A 15,790-nucleotide genomic window follows, 5' to 3' on the forward strand; every position below is an offset into this window, starting at 1 on the left:
ATTCATGTCTGTAGCACACATAGTGTGGGAAAAGTAAGATACAAATGTTTATAACCATGCCCATAGAAAATGCTGTGAAAAGCTCATCTATTATTATCGAGAAATAATAAAAACCCTTTTTATGTAGCATTGCACATTTTTACTGCCATGATAAAAAAAAAAAAAAAAAAAAATCAACATAGGTTCACTGGAAATATGTGCCTTTACCTACATTTATTTAAAAGAAAAAACTCCAAAAATGTGCCTGTATATTCCATTTGCTCCAGTTTCCTGTTAAATGAACACTAGAGTCTATTTTCTATTTTCACATACTATTACGGGGCATATTATCTGGTAAGCATACAGTTCATTACACAATGCTATGTTATAACCTCAGAACACTTTTACCATGGTACATCAATTGTAAACTAATGCAGTTTGACATTGCATCCCATAAACAGCTCCATATGTATGGTTTTTCTGACAGCAAATTTGCTCAGTAGCTCCCCTGGTACAGCATTGCACTTGCGATACAGAGCGCTCTGGTATGAATCCTGTGAAACACAAGTCACGATAAAAGAGCTCAAAGACTTCTGGAAACAAACTAAAATGGTATGATTGCTTCAGGAAATGTGTCTTTATCTCACATTTGCGCTAACATTATCGGTTAGATTCAAGACAGGGTTTAGTGTAGGTTGTATTTTATTTTCAAATACAACTGAGCGCTGTACAACATTTTATTGAACTGTGATACGTACGAGGAGAAGAGACAGAAATTGTACACAAGCCCGGTGATAATGATATACGCAGCATGCAGGATTAATTGCACCTCAGCTTCATTGAAACCCTTCCATAACACTGTAGCCAACCAGAGGAGGCCCAGACAAGGGTGCACTGAAACCAATTATAACATTCATTTTGCGCTTCAGTTATTTAAAAAGTCATGCATTAATTACGCAATGGAAAAATATGGCTCATTATTTCCACTTTGTAGTGATGACTTCTCTCTTCAGGCTACAAGGGATTAAGGCTCCTCCAGCCTATTGAGAAGTCATCAATGCTGAGTTAAAAAAGTTAGCAATTTTTATTAATGAATGAATACTTTTATTCGTTAATTTATCTTCATTTGTTTGTTTATACTCCAGAAATTTAAAGAAGCAGCCTGGTTATTCACAGCAACAACATTAGGCAAAATTAATCTGGCTTTTTGTTTTTTTAACACAAGAGAAATTTGAATGTTTGTATGGTCTGTTGTCGTGTAGCCTTTCTGTGCTCCTGTTAGACAAGCTTGATAAACAGGTACTTGTTTTGGCTTTAGAAGTTATGTAACCTCTGCGGGATGTGGTTACGTATACACTCAGCCAAATGTTGTATTCTCAGCTGTATGAGATAAATAACCTCTTGACCCTTAATTACAGGGCTTAGGTCCAAGTTTGAGTCAACATAGCAGTTACCCCCACATAGCTGCTGATGACAGGTAGTTTTTTTAGACAGAGCAACTTGGCAACAGTGTAGGCTGTTTTATAGAAAATTCAAAGAAGAACACAAAGAATAGAGAGGGAAAGAAAATGAATCAAAAACAAGAAAAGAACAACAACCGAGAAAGTGTCTATCTATCTGTCTATCTGTCTGTCTGTCTGTCTGTTTGTTTTTCTGTATGTCTGTAATTCTGTATCTGTCTGTCTGTCTGTCTGTCTGTCTGTCTGTCTGTCTGTCTGTCTATCTATCTATCTATCTATCTATCTGTCTGTCTGTCTTTCTGTCATTTTATCTTTCTAGCATTCTATCTATTATTCAATATTTTTTCTTTATTGATTGTTATTGTTGTGTCTACATAAACATATTTTGTCTGTATATACAACAATGGATAGATCTATTGAACTAGTCTTAAATATAGTTTACTATTTCAATTTGGCCATGAAGGTTTATCAAGAAGTCATGATCCAATAAGAAATAATCAGATTTTCTACTCTTAGGATTGCCCAAAGGGCAGTACTAGTGATCACAAACAGTTAACACTTCCACACACAGATCTGCCTAGCATCAACACATCGGCTTTGGCACTTCACAGGATGATATGTCCGCTAGTGAAACCTTTCAGCAAGGGGCTTTATTTATCACTCCTGCTGACCTAGTAGTTTCTGGTTACTATACCATAACACTGGAGAACAAACCCAGGTGTGATCACAAGTCCCCACTGAGTTATCACCAAGATAGAAAACACTACTGGGGTTTCCTGAGCTCAGAGGAACATTTTTAAATCATTTGAAGGGAAAACACAAGGTCAATTTTGAAACCACTAGTATTATTTTAGTTACATTGTTGGGGTCTATGACACCCCAAACATAGATTAATCTCACCAGAAAAAGAGGGTTAATAGTAGCCTTTTATTTCACTATGCATATGTTAACTAATATATTCACTGCTCAACTGTTCTACAAGACAGTTAATTAAGATAGCAGTTCCAGAGGAAATGCCTCGGGAAGTTTCTAGGCTAAATTGCAGAGATATCTTCTGCTGAAAGATTCATCGAGCACATTAAAATATAGTATTAAAACCTGAAGACCATTGAGCAATGAGAATACTGTATATGTTTGTTGTGATGATTGATATATAGACTTGTAACAATTTGTTTATGAGAACTAGCAGCTCATTACAGATTTGTGGAGTCATTGTATAATTTTTTACAGGACATGTAAAGAGCAGTGTGAATTGTTTGTGAATGTGGCTGTTTGTACATTTGTATAATATTGTTTTCTACATTTTATACCTTAAATCTCTGAAACCTATTGTAAAACCTATGAAAAAATAAAATGTAATAAAAAAAATTGAATACACTCTAGTAGAAAAATTAATAAAGTACATATATCAATTTTATGCTTGATTTTATGCCTGAACCTTCAGCTAAATAAACATTTACTTTTCTATTTATCTTATATTAATGTGACCTACATCCCTTCATATATTCAGTCAGTTAATAGTTTAAAGTGAGTAAAGTAGGCTGTACAAAGCTGTATATCTGAAAGGAATATGAGCGTTTCCTATTATTCCTTTTGGCACGATGAAGCAAACCTGACTGTCTGCCAAAGTGTTTTTTTTAATTTGCCTGAGCATCACAAATATCTCACCATTCCAACCAGTAAAGGCACGCCTGGACAGGGCTGTTTTGCCTGCTGCCTTACAAGGTCTTGAGAGAGTTGGAGATCCCGAGAAGTACAGCCGCACCAAGTGGCATGAAGCACGAAAAGCTTGTGCTAATATGTTTGGAATTTAGCAGGACTGTTCTCAAGGCCAGGAATCTCAGCTAGAGCTGCTGTCTGTGCATTCTTCTCTGCTTAACACACGCTGATACTTGCAGATGATTGTTGATTGCATTAAACACTTCTGATAATATCAGTGTTAGATCTGATGTAGCTTGGATTTGTGTACATTTGTCTCATATATAAAATACATTCAAAAAGTGAATGCTGAAGGAGCATAGGTGTGGGCAAGAATCCATCCAAGAACTAATGTGATAGTTCAACCAAAATTTATCATTCTCTCATTATTTACTCACCTCATCATTCCAAACTTGAATTACTTTTTCCATGGAACACAAAAGGGATATTTTTAAAGAGAATCTTAGTGGCTCTTTTCGAAACTATGAAAGTAATTGAGGACTGGGGCCTTATAAGTTTCAAAAAACATTATTTGTCCCAAATGATTTGTGAAGTTTATTTAAAGACACTTCTGACATAATCTGAGAACTTTGTTTGACAAAAATTGTCCGTTTGTGTATCACGGATAAAAGAATGTTATATGGGTTTGGGACAATAAAGAGGGTGAATAAATTATAAAAAAAATTGTAAATTTATTTAAAGGAGATAATTCTGTCACAGATCGACCAGGCTCCCAAACTAGCCAATCACAGCGGACACCATCACCGGAATTCTAATGAAGCACACCTGAACACAATATGAAACTCATCACCCCTCACCATAAAGCCACACACCTCACTGCACTCAAACGTCCAGTCTCGTTTCTACGAAGTGGACTCCTGTATGCTATCTCAGCGACTTACTACTGCCTGCCTACCTGCCTACCTGCCTACCTACATGCATGCATGCATGCGTACTTACCTCTTGTGATCACTCCAAGCATTGTGTTTGTCCGTCTCCTGGTTCCTGGTTCTCCAGTCAAGAAAGCTGTCTTCAAACAGTGAGGTGTGTGGTCCTCTCTTCGTCCACGAGTTCCTGTCAAGACAAGTCATCTGCATTCCATACTCACCATCTCATCATCCGTTGAATTGCTCTGCTGTCAATAAACATCACTACTTTGTATTAATCCTTTGTGTGAAGTCTGCTTCCCAAACAAATTCCTTAATTCAGCATGCATGCACAACCCTTTAAAAGTGTGATCTTTTATGCATTTATTGATCCAAAAATATAGTGAAACAGTAATATTGTGAATTATTATCAATACAATTTAAAATTGACAGTTAATATTGACTGTTAATATTGTTTTCTATTTAAATATATTTTAAAATGTAGTATTTGATGGCAAACTGAATTCTTTAGAAATAATTGTAATAACCTGATTTCGTGCTCAAAAACATTTTTTATTATTATGGAGACTGAAAACAGTTGTAATGATTAATATTTTTGTGGAAATCGATTACTTGATAAACAGAAAGTTCCAAAGAACAGCATTTATTCTACCAAATTAGCTTTATTTTTTAACAGTGTAAAAGTCCTAATTGTTACTTTTGATCGATTTAACAGTACTTCCTTGTCGAACAAGTATTCTTTCAAACGAAAAAATACTGACACCAAACTTTTGAATGATAGGCAGCAATTATTACTCAATTATTGAAAAAATCTGCGATAAGAGAAAATTTTTACCTTTTACACACATTACCTTCAAGACACACATTTTGGTGATTAAATCTGATTCATATGCAGAACTTATAGTTACACTCAAATTTAATAAATCATAAGTTACCTATTGCATTTATAGTAGATTTGCTTCCATATCTCTGCAATGCAATAAGCCATAAGTGTCTTCTCTGCATCCTTAAGCACTTTTTAAACACAATTTCCCTGAGCGTTTGGGTTTCCAAAAACATGAGCAGTCAGCATATTTGGAGCAGGTCGTGAAGAACTCAAGCGAGAAATCTATGCATTTAAAGAGAGATCTTAATCCCATCAGGCCAAACCCCATGAGCGGATCCAGCTAGTCACATGACTTGATATTACTTTTGCCGTGTGGACCAGACATCTATTTGAAGGATGGCTCTCACATTATGAATGCTCTGATATGTTGGTGTAGCATCACCGGATGCATTAATTTGATCCCGCTGATGGTTTATTTTATTTGAAATTCAATTTAGCAATTCAGATAATTTGGAAGTCCTCCTGATTCTCAAAGTCAACTCGAATATTTGTCAGCTTGATTTATTTCAGTTTGCAAGGGAAGGCTGGAAAAATGCAGTTTAACCCAGTGCTGAAGCTGAAGCTTGTGATTTATGTAAATATTTATGTTCATGATTTTCCATTTTTGTTATCACAATGCAAAAATGTTCATCATGTTTTTCTTTTTAATATTTAAAGAGCTGAAAGGTGAATATTTACAGTAACCAATAGTCACTTGACATCTTATCTCACTGTGTGTTCACTTAAAAAAAAAAAAAAAAAGAAAAATAGGGGTGGAAATGTGTATTCAGAGTGGTAATTTGTTTCATTTCACCCCAGCACACCAAACAACAGTAGCAACATTTTTTTCTCTCAAATTAATCAAGCCAATTATACTGAATTTATAAGGCGCTTCTATAAATAAGTATTTAAATACATTTAGAGCCCTGACACTTTCCCCGTCTTGTAATTTTACACTTGAGAGACAAGCAGTTTATTTGAATAAACAAATGAATTATTCCCAAGTATAAAGTATTTGATTATTCAGTGTAATTGTTGCCTTTTTGCACAAAGCTTTACCATTTTTGCCGTTGCTGTGTTTTTCTCTCGTCTAACTCTGTGATGGAAGATGTGATTTTTAAAGTAGTTGAACATTGCGTGGGGTTATGGCCAATGCATTCAGATGCGTGATCAAACACAATAGCTCACAAAGTGTGTGATTTAAACTGTGAATGGTTCGTTATAGATCAAAAAGGCCCATTGTCAACAAGGAATGAAAGAGCAGTGTCCTTGTAGTGCTGGACATGATTTTTGGTCAGTGATTTGCACGCTCTTGCATAATGGCCAGACTAAAAAAAACGCTAAGAGAATCGACTATGATACTGTAACTTCATGTTGTTAATAAAGGTAGTCTACCATGTCCTATCAAGCTTTATAGATGTATACACCACCGATCAAAAGTTTTCAATAAAGATTTTTAAAATGTTTTTGAAATAAATATGCTCTCTTATGCTCTCTGAGGCTGCATTTATTTGATCAAAAATACAGAAAAAATTATAATATTGTGAATTTTAATTACAATTTAAAATAGTTGATTTCCGTTTAAATATATAAAAAATGTATTTATTCTATGATGGAAAAGCTAATTTTTTAGCTGTTACTCCAGTCCCAGAAATTATTCTAATATACTGACCATGTGCTCAAGAAACATTTCTTTCTATTGCCAATGTTGAAATTAGTTTTTGCTGCCTAGTATTTTTGTGGATATATATATATACATATATATACACATAATGCGAGTGTGTGTATGTGTATAAAAGACAAAAACTGCAAGACTAAAAAGAGTCTCTCTAGATGCAATGTTTTTCATATTTTCAGATCTCATAATAGCAGAGCGATAACGTCACAGGTTAAGGAGTTTTCATGTTTTCCCTGCTGTATCTTTTCTTTGGAAATAATGTTAATAGTATTGTTTTAATCATGTTAAGGAATGCTCTGGGTCAAAGAAACATGAGACAATAAGCCTGTGAGCACTGAATGTTCTGATTAGTGAGGTGTTTACGAGCACTGCCGCCCCAGGGAGCGAAGACACTCTAGTTATGGTAAATGCTTAAGGATTTTATTCATGCCTGAGATTCGCTCTCAAAATGGCATCGCCTCCAGATTTATTCAAGTAATTTTCCAGCAAGCATGCCGCATACAAATAAAAAATGCTAGGCATTTTTCACAATGCATTATTTTATGCTAATTTAATGACCAGGTTATAATGATATTAATGCTATGCACATATTTGTGGATGTGAACACCATCCTGTCAAAATTCCACAAGTTACTTGTTCTGTGCTTAGCGATGCATGAAAACTACGCTATGCATGCATGAAACGATGATGACATCTCGGTTTACTTGGCCACATGGTTTATTTTCCGTTGCGCTCCATGTTGTGTTGCACACACAGCGTAATATGCTTTGCCGGTGTGTGTGAGAATATGACATTGCTAATATCCCTTTAGTTGATTATTACTTGGATTATCTTTTTGGAGAGCCAGATGCTCAGTTGCCATGGTGTGGCTCTGTGCCTGGACTCTGCAGTGCAATGGGCAAGTAGATGGTATCAACAAAGAGCATGCTTGCTTGTGTGTGTGTGTGTGTGTGTGCCTTGTGCAGTTGGCACTGTAATGCTCTTGGCTAGCTGTTTACCATACTGCTTTTCAAATGCTTATTAAACATATTTTATTGCTGTTTTGTTTGCGGAAGAAGATTGTAGAGTGATGCTCATTCATTTCAGTAATTAAACAGTGTGAACTGGAGCAAGAAAAAACATTATTTTAGCTGTTCACACTTCACGACACTCTGCTGATGCTAATACAACAAATAATGGTTTTCAGCACTTTGAATATGTTTTATAGCATACTTTAAATAAGAAGCAGTGCATAAGACAGTTTTTCAAAAACGGTAAAGAAAATGAATGGAATGATGCGCACCCTGAAATAAAAAAATGCTGAAAATGTACTCACCCTGCAGGCTATCCAAAATGCAGATGAATTTGTTTCTTCATTGGAACAAGTTTTTAAATTCAAATGAGATCTTGATCCATAATATTGCTTTTTTAAGTGAAAAAGTAATCTAGTCTAAATCTAGATCTAGAAATATGCCCAGATCATGCATTGTTTACAAAAGAAAGCAGTTCTAAAAACAAATATGTCTGTGGATTTTGATTTGAGATGACAATAAGGGATGGACATTTTCACTGATGGAAGCTTCATTATGAATTGAGGACTCGTTTTTGGCCAGAAAAGATGGTTTAAAGTTAAAACAGCCTAATGATGAGTATTCTCACTTGGCAAGACATTAATTTATGGACTGGAGTCATGTGGATTACGTTGATGTTTTTATCAGCTGTTTGGACTCTCATTCTGATGGCACCCATTCACTGCAAAGCATCCATTGGTGAGCAAGTGATGTATTGAAATGAAGTCAAGTTAGAAATAGTTTTAATCTGTGTATGAACATTGTCTCGTTTTCATTCATTAATAATTGCATCCAATTTGGTTGTACATTTCAGTCGGATCTACTTTTTATACACAGTTATGAATGAAACCCATTGTATAGAGATTAACATGGCAGAAATGCTGAGAACCAATCAATTACATGTCACGAATCAGAAGCTGGTGTGGTGTGTGTTTTGGACATGTGTGCCATATGCTGTTTATTGAATCTGTCATGAACAATGTAGGAAAAACACATGGATACACTGCAGTATACAAGCTATTCAGCATTAAATATGCATGTGTGAGAACGGAGAGAGATAATTACTGTCTTAGTGCAACAGAAGTGATAGACAGTGGCAGTCTTGCTGTTTTTCCTCTGATGTGGAGATTTGCACCCATTTGTTTAATCATTACCGTGTGCACAAATACTTAATGCTAAAATGAAAACAGCACTGAGTGACACTTTACAAGAACATGTCAACTAACAACAAGAACATTCATAGTCATTACTGTAGAGTTTATCATTATTTTTAGGAATAGTTCACCCAGAAATTAAAAATTCTATCCATGATGTAGATGAGTTTGTTTCTTCATTGGAACAGATTTAGAGAAATTTAGCATTACAACACTTGTTCACCAATGAATCCTCTGCAGTGAATGGGTGCCGTCAGAATGAGGGTCCAAACATCTGATAAAAACATCCCAATAATCCACAAGTAAACCACACCACTCCAGACCATCAATTAAGGTCTTGCAATGTGAAAAGTTGCATGTTTTTATTATATTATTATATTATAAATTTATTATTAGGGTGTTTTAATTTTAAACTATCACACCAATATATGAGTCCAGAATCCATAAAAATGCTTCCTCCAGTGAAAAAGTCAATTTCCTGTTGTATTTTCACATCAAAATTCACCAACATCTTTCATTTAGAACCATTTTTAGACGGTTATCACTTGTAAATGGTGCTTGATCTGTGTATATTTCTCTCCTGATTCAGACAAGACAACTTTTTCACTGGAGAAAGCAATGTTATGTATAAAGGACTTGTTTGAAGTTAAAAATGTCTTAATGATGGATTTGTTTTTTACAGACATGCTTCATTATTTTATTGACTGGAGTCGTATTGTGGATTATTGTGATGTTTTTATTTGAACTTCATTCTGAAGGCACCCATTCACTGCAGAGGATCCATTGGTGAGCATGTGATGTAATGCAAAATTTCTCCAAATATGTTTTGATGCATGCATAACACTGCATTTGCTGAAACAATATTTATCATTTATTCTGTGCTGCATGCTTATAGTCTAATGAAAGGCAGGGGATCTATGCTTTCTCTCATGTCAGGATTATTCTGAGCGAGGTGATAACTGCAAGTTATCAATTGTAGTGAAAATGATCAATAATTGGTGAGTAGCCATGTAATATAAATATAAAAATCTTGTGGTAATGATTTACTGGCTGTACATGATCTCTTACATAATTACTGGCTGACTGTACATTTAGCTATTACATATCATATATTCATTACATTAAATCCTGAGCTCGTTCACATTGAGATGTGTGAAAGGCAGCCTTTCACTTCTCTCTGTAATTTCATGTGACAACACATTATCCGTTCAGTCATCGGCACGTTGCACTGATAAATGACTTTGGTCACCAGACATACGCAGTTGAATGGGAAATGAGACTTGTGGAGAACATTCTTAAGGGCTCTGCTGAAGATGTTCATTGATTGCCACTCAAAATTTGCATATTTCTGTAACATAACTGATCCCACAAAATGAAGACTCATGGTATGATGTTATGTGAAGTGTTTAAGAAGTGCAGCAAGCCTGCGCACACATGCTTTAAACAGAGACGTGACTTTTTAAATGACTGTGATTCACATTTTTATGTATTTGGAATACCCTGATAAGGCCTACTTTTTTTAGACATGTCCTATATCGTAGTTCTCACAGAACTGTAGTTTTCTCGCTATCGTATTGTCCTATGAGTTCAAGTTCAAGTTTATTTCTATAGTGCTTTTTACGAATCGTGCAAAGCAGCTCTACAGGAAATTAAGTTTCCACAATATATTTATATATTGCAGAACCTTAATATATTTAATTTATAGCTAAATTTGGTAATTCTGTATGTTGTCTGAGCGTTGGCATCCTCTGAGGTCCTCTGAGGCGTTGGCATTATCTTTTCTCAGGTGTTCGGTCATCTCAGATCATTTAAGGGTTGGATCCAGACTGAAGCTTCTGTAATTCCTAGTTACCACGGGATGTTAATCCCGTGGCAGAAACAGAGAAACAAATAGAGACATAATTAGCGTAGATGCTGTTCCATCTAAGCAAAAATTATTTGTTCAACCCAAGCTACAGAATAATAATAATGTACATTTGATCAGATATAACTGCAGTACAAGATTACAAGATGCATTATGAGAATGCTTGGCTAAAGAGATGATGTGTCTTTAATCTAGATTTAAACAGAGAGAGTGTGTCTGAACCCCGAACTTTATCAGGAAGGCTATTCCAGAATTTGGGAGCCAAATGTGAAAAAGCTCTACCTCCTTTAGTGGACTTTGTTATCCTAGGTACTACCAAAAGTCCAGAGTTTTGCGACCTTAGGGAGCGGGTTGGATTGTAGAGTGGTAGAAGACAAGTTAGGTACGCAGGAGCTAAACCATTTAGGGCCTTATAGGCAAGTAATAATATTTTGTAAATGATACGGAACTTAATAGGTAGCCAGTGCAGAGACTGTAAAATTGGGGTAATATGATCATATTTTCTTGACCTGGTAAGAACTCTGGCTGCTGCATTTTGGACTATCTGTAGCTTGTTTATTGAAGATGCAGGACAACCACCTAGCAGTGTATTACAATAGTCCAGTCTAGAGGTCATGAATGCATGAACTAGCTTTTCTGCATCAGAAACAGGTAGCATGTTTCGAAGCTTGGCAATGTTTCTAAAATGGAAGAATGCTGTCTTTGTAACATGGGAAATGTGATTTTCAAAGGACAAGTTGCTTTCTAATATAACACCCAGATTTTTGACTTTAGAGGATGTAACAGTACATCCGTCTAGTTGCAAATTGTAATCCAAGAGATTTTGTGCACTGTTTTTGGGTCCAATAAGTAATATCTCTGTCTTATCTGAATTTAAGAGGAGGAAATTATTTTTTAGAAGGAAATTATTGGTCATCCAATCTTTTATATTTTTTACACAATCTATTATCTTAGTTTAGAAGTTTCATCTGGTCTTGTTGAGATATATAGTTGAGTATCATCAGCATAACAATGGTAACTAATCCCGTATTATCTAATAATATTACCAAGGGGCTACATGTATATTGAAAATAGCAGAGGACCTAGGACAGATCCTTGTGGTACTCCATACTTTACTGGTGATAATTGATAATTGAGATGACTCCCCATTTAATCCCGTGGCAGAAACACAGGAAAATGAACAAAGTGGTAGCGATCGGACAGGTAGGATCTAAACCATCTTAAAGCCTGCCCTTGAATACCAGTATAGTTTTGTAATCAATCTATGAGTATGTCATGGTCTATAGTGTCGAACGCAGCACTAAGATCAAGTAATACTAGCAATGAGATGCAGCCTTGGTCTGAAGCAAGAAGCAAGTCATATGTAATTTTAACAAGTGCAGTTTCTGTACTATGGTGAGGCCTGAAACCTGACTGAAATTCTTCATAGAGATAATTTTTTTGCAAGGAGCACAACTGAGCAGACACAACTTTTTCTAAAATTTTAGACATAAACGGAAGATTTGAAATGGGTCTGTAATTTGCCAGTTCATTAGAATCTAGTTGTGTTTTCTTAATAAGAGGCTTAATAACTGCCAGCTTGAGTGGTTTTGGGACGTGACCTAAAGATAAAGATGAGTTAATAATATTGAGAAGCGGTTCTTCTGCTACAGGTAACAACTCTTTCAGTAGTACAGGATCTAATAAACATGTTGGTTTAGATGCACTGATAAGTTTATTTAGCTCTTCCTGTCCTATAGTTGTAAAGCACTGCAGATTTTCTTTGGGTGCGATGAATGAAGCTGAAATACTAGACGCAGTAGAATCTTCATTTGTTATTGTATTTCTGATGATATCTATTTTTATCAGTAAAGAAATTCATAAAGTCATGACTATTAAACTGTGAGGGAATATTTCGATTGGGTGGCGTCTGTTTATTTGTTAATCTAGCTACTGTGCTAAATAAGAACCTTGGATTGTTTTGGTTATTATCTATGAGTTTGCGGATATGCTCTGCCCTGGCAGCTTTTATAGCCTCTCTATAGCTGGACATACTGTTTTTCCACGCAATTCTAAAAACTTCCAAGTTAGTTTTTCACCATTTGCGCTCAAGATTACGAGTTTCTTTCTGAGAGAATGGGTATAACTGTTCTACCATGGCGCAGTACGTTTTTCTCTAACCTTTTTCAATTTGAGGGGGGCAACAGCTTCTAATGTATTAGAGAAGATAGTGCCCATGTTGCAAGTCATATCGTCTAGTTCATGTGTATTTATGGGTACACAGAGCAGTTGAGATAAATCAGGCAGGTTATTTGTGAATCTGTCTTTGGTTGCTGGAACAATAGTTCTGCCCGGACGATAACGCGGAGCCATATAATTAATATCAATAATACGCAGCATGCACGATACAAGGAAATGATCAGTAACATCATCGCTTTGAGGTACGATATCTATATCGGTAAGATCAATTCCATGCAATATAATTAAATCTAGCGTATGATTAAAACGATGAGTGGGCCTGGTGACATTTTGCTTGACTCCAAAAGAGTTTATTAGGTCAGTAAACGCATCATTTGTATTATCAACGTTAATGTTAAAATCTCCGACAATTAGCACTTTATCAACATTAACCAATAGATCTGAGAGGAAATCTGAAAATTCTTTTAGGAATTTTAGCCCTGGCGGTCTATACACAGTAGCCAGAGCAAGAGATAGGAGAGATTTCTTTTGCATATCTGACAGTGTAACATTAAGCAGAAGTATTTCGAATGAGTTAAACCTCCTATATCCTGTTTTCTGAGTAACATTGAGAATATCACTATATATTGTTGCAACACCGCCGCCACGACCAGTCTGCCGGGACTCATGTTTATAACTTTATCTTGGTAGAGTAGACTCATTTAGACCAATATATTAATTTGGTTTAAGCCAGGTTTCAGTCAGGCAGAGTACATCAAAATTATTATCTGTGATCATTTCATTTACAATAACTGCTTTGGGTGCGAGTGATCTATTGTTTAGAAGCCCACGCTTTAAAAATTGTTTTTGTTCATTTATTTTGCGTTTTTCTGGTTTAATCACGATCAGATTTTTTCTAGATCCTGCATTAAATTTATATTTTGACCTCGCTATTCGGGGAACAGACACAGTCTGTATAGATTGGACAACGCAAGTACTTCTATCATTTAAGTGGGTTGAACAAAATCATCATAGCAGTTATTTGAGAATTGCCTTACTAATCAGATGGAGCGTAGCGTCCTGGAGATGTTGTCTGAAAAGGAGTTCCGCTCCGACTCTGCTGGGGTGCAGGCCGTCAGCACAGAAAAGCCTAGGATGCTCCCAGAAAAGATTCCATTATTAACAAAGAGCAGTTTCTGTTCTTTACACCATAACAATAACCATTCGTTTAAAGCAAAAAGTCTACTGAACCTTTCGTGTCCTCGTCGATACGTGGGAAGCGGTCCTGACACGATGATCGTCGTCGCAGGTGATGTGCTGCGTACCGTCTCGATCAGGCTCCTGAAGTCCCTCGTCAGTGTCTCCGTATGTTGCAGCTTGGTGTCGTTATCCCCCGCGTGCAGCAAGACAGTGCTGATGCTCTCGTCGCCCTTCAGGATCGCCGGTATCTGCACAGAAACATTGAGAACACGAGCACCGGGGAAACAGTGAGTGTGCACTTTACCTTCAGCTAATGTAGCACGGACGTGCCGGACGATGGAGTCTCCGATGATCACAGCGTCGCGTTCCGTCTCCTGGAGGGGAGCGAAGCAGTTCCGGGTGGAGATCTCGAAGACCGGAGGCGGCGGAGGGGCAGAGGTCGTCGCCCTGGGCCTGGCTCGCGTATTCTGCTGCTGGTGCACCCATGGTCCGTGGCGTCCCGGCGCCGGAGTGAAGGACATCTGGGAAGATCGCGTCCTGGGTGCACAGGGTCTATGCAGAGAAACACACGGAGTAGAGGTGGTGGGAGTGTTAGCAGCGTGCTGTATACTTACCCCTGACTTGTGGCTGTGCTTCAAAGGGGACATCGGATGCCCATTTTCCACAAGTTGGTATGATTCTTTAGGGTTTTCTTGAAATGGTCTCACTGGTCATGTAAAACAACACCCTTTTTACATTGTCAAAAACAGCTCTGTTCACAGCGACTTGTTTCGGTGCATATCTCTTTACGTGCTAATGAGCTCCTCTCACCCTGCCCCTCTCTTCTGTGGAAGAGCAAACGCGATTCACAAATAATCATAAAAAAATAAAAAGTGAGACTTACTTCTTCTGGAGATGCAGCTGTATCATGAATAATGGGTACTGATCCATTCTTGAGTTTTAACTTTTTAACAAAACCTGCCTTGAATTGTCTCTCATTCAGAAAGCATGATTTGCACAGCCAGACATAAATGAATTTAGTGAAGTGACGTGTGGCCAAGTATGGTGACCCATACTCGGAATTTGTGCTCTGCATTTAACCCATCCAAGTGAACAAACACAGCAGTGAACACACACACACACCGTGAACACACACCCAGAGCAGTGGGCAGCCATATCGCTGAGGCGCCCGGGGAGCAATTGGGGGTTTGGTGCCTTGCTCAAGGATCTCACCTCAGTCGTGGTATTGAAGGTGGAAGAGAGTGCTGGTATTCACTCCAAAATCAAAATGGCTTGATAATTGAGACTGTTTAGGTTGGGATAAAAAAAAAGAGGGGAGTGAATTTTTATCATTGTCGGGTGGTTTTTATACCACGGGACACATTTATATGCAAATGAAGATATTTTGCATCCAATGTCTCCTTTCAAATTAAAATATTATACTCTTAATTCAAGTGATGAAGGATTTCTAGTCTGACAGTTATCAGTGTTGAGTACTACTGTAAGGTTAACCCTGCCTGGTTTATATGTTTGAAAATGATTAACAGTTGAAAACATTAGAAATTTAGAAAAGTAATCAAATGTAATCAGTTACATTAATAAAGTAATTGAAAAGTTACACTACTTATTACATTTTAAGTAGAGTAACTTGTAATCTGTAACCTATTACATTTCCAAAGTAACCTTCCCAACACTGGTTGTTTCTGTTTTCATAATAGTCTCACTCTGCAGTGTGTCAAAGAGAAGGCATACAGCTTGCCAAATTATGTAAAAACCAAATCATAGTTGTGTTCTTAACCCCTATTACGGAGGTCATCTTT

This window comes from Barbus barbus (assembly GCF_936440315.1).
Source record: "Barbus barbus genome assembly, chromosome: 24".
NCBI lineage: Eukaryota > Metazoa > Chordata > Actinopteri > Cypriniformes > Cyprinidae > Barbus > Barbus barbus.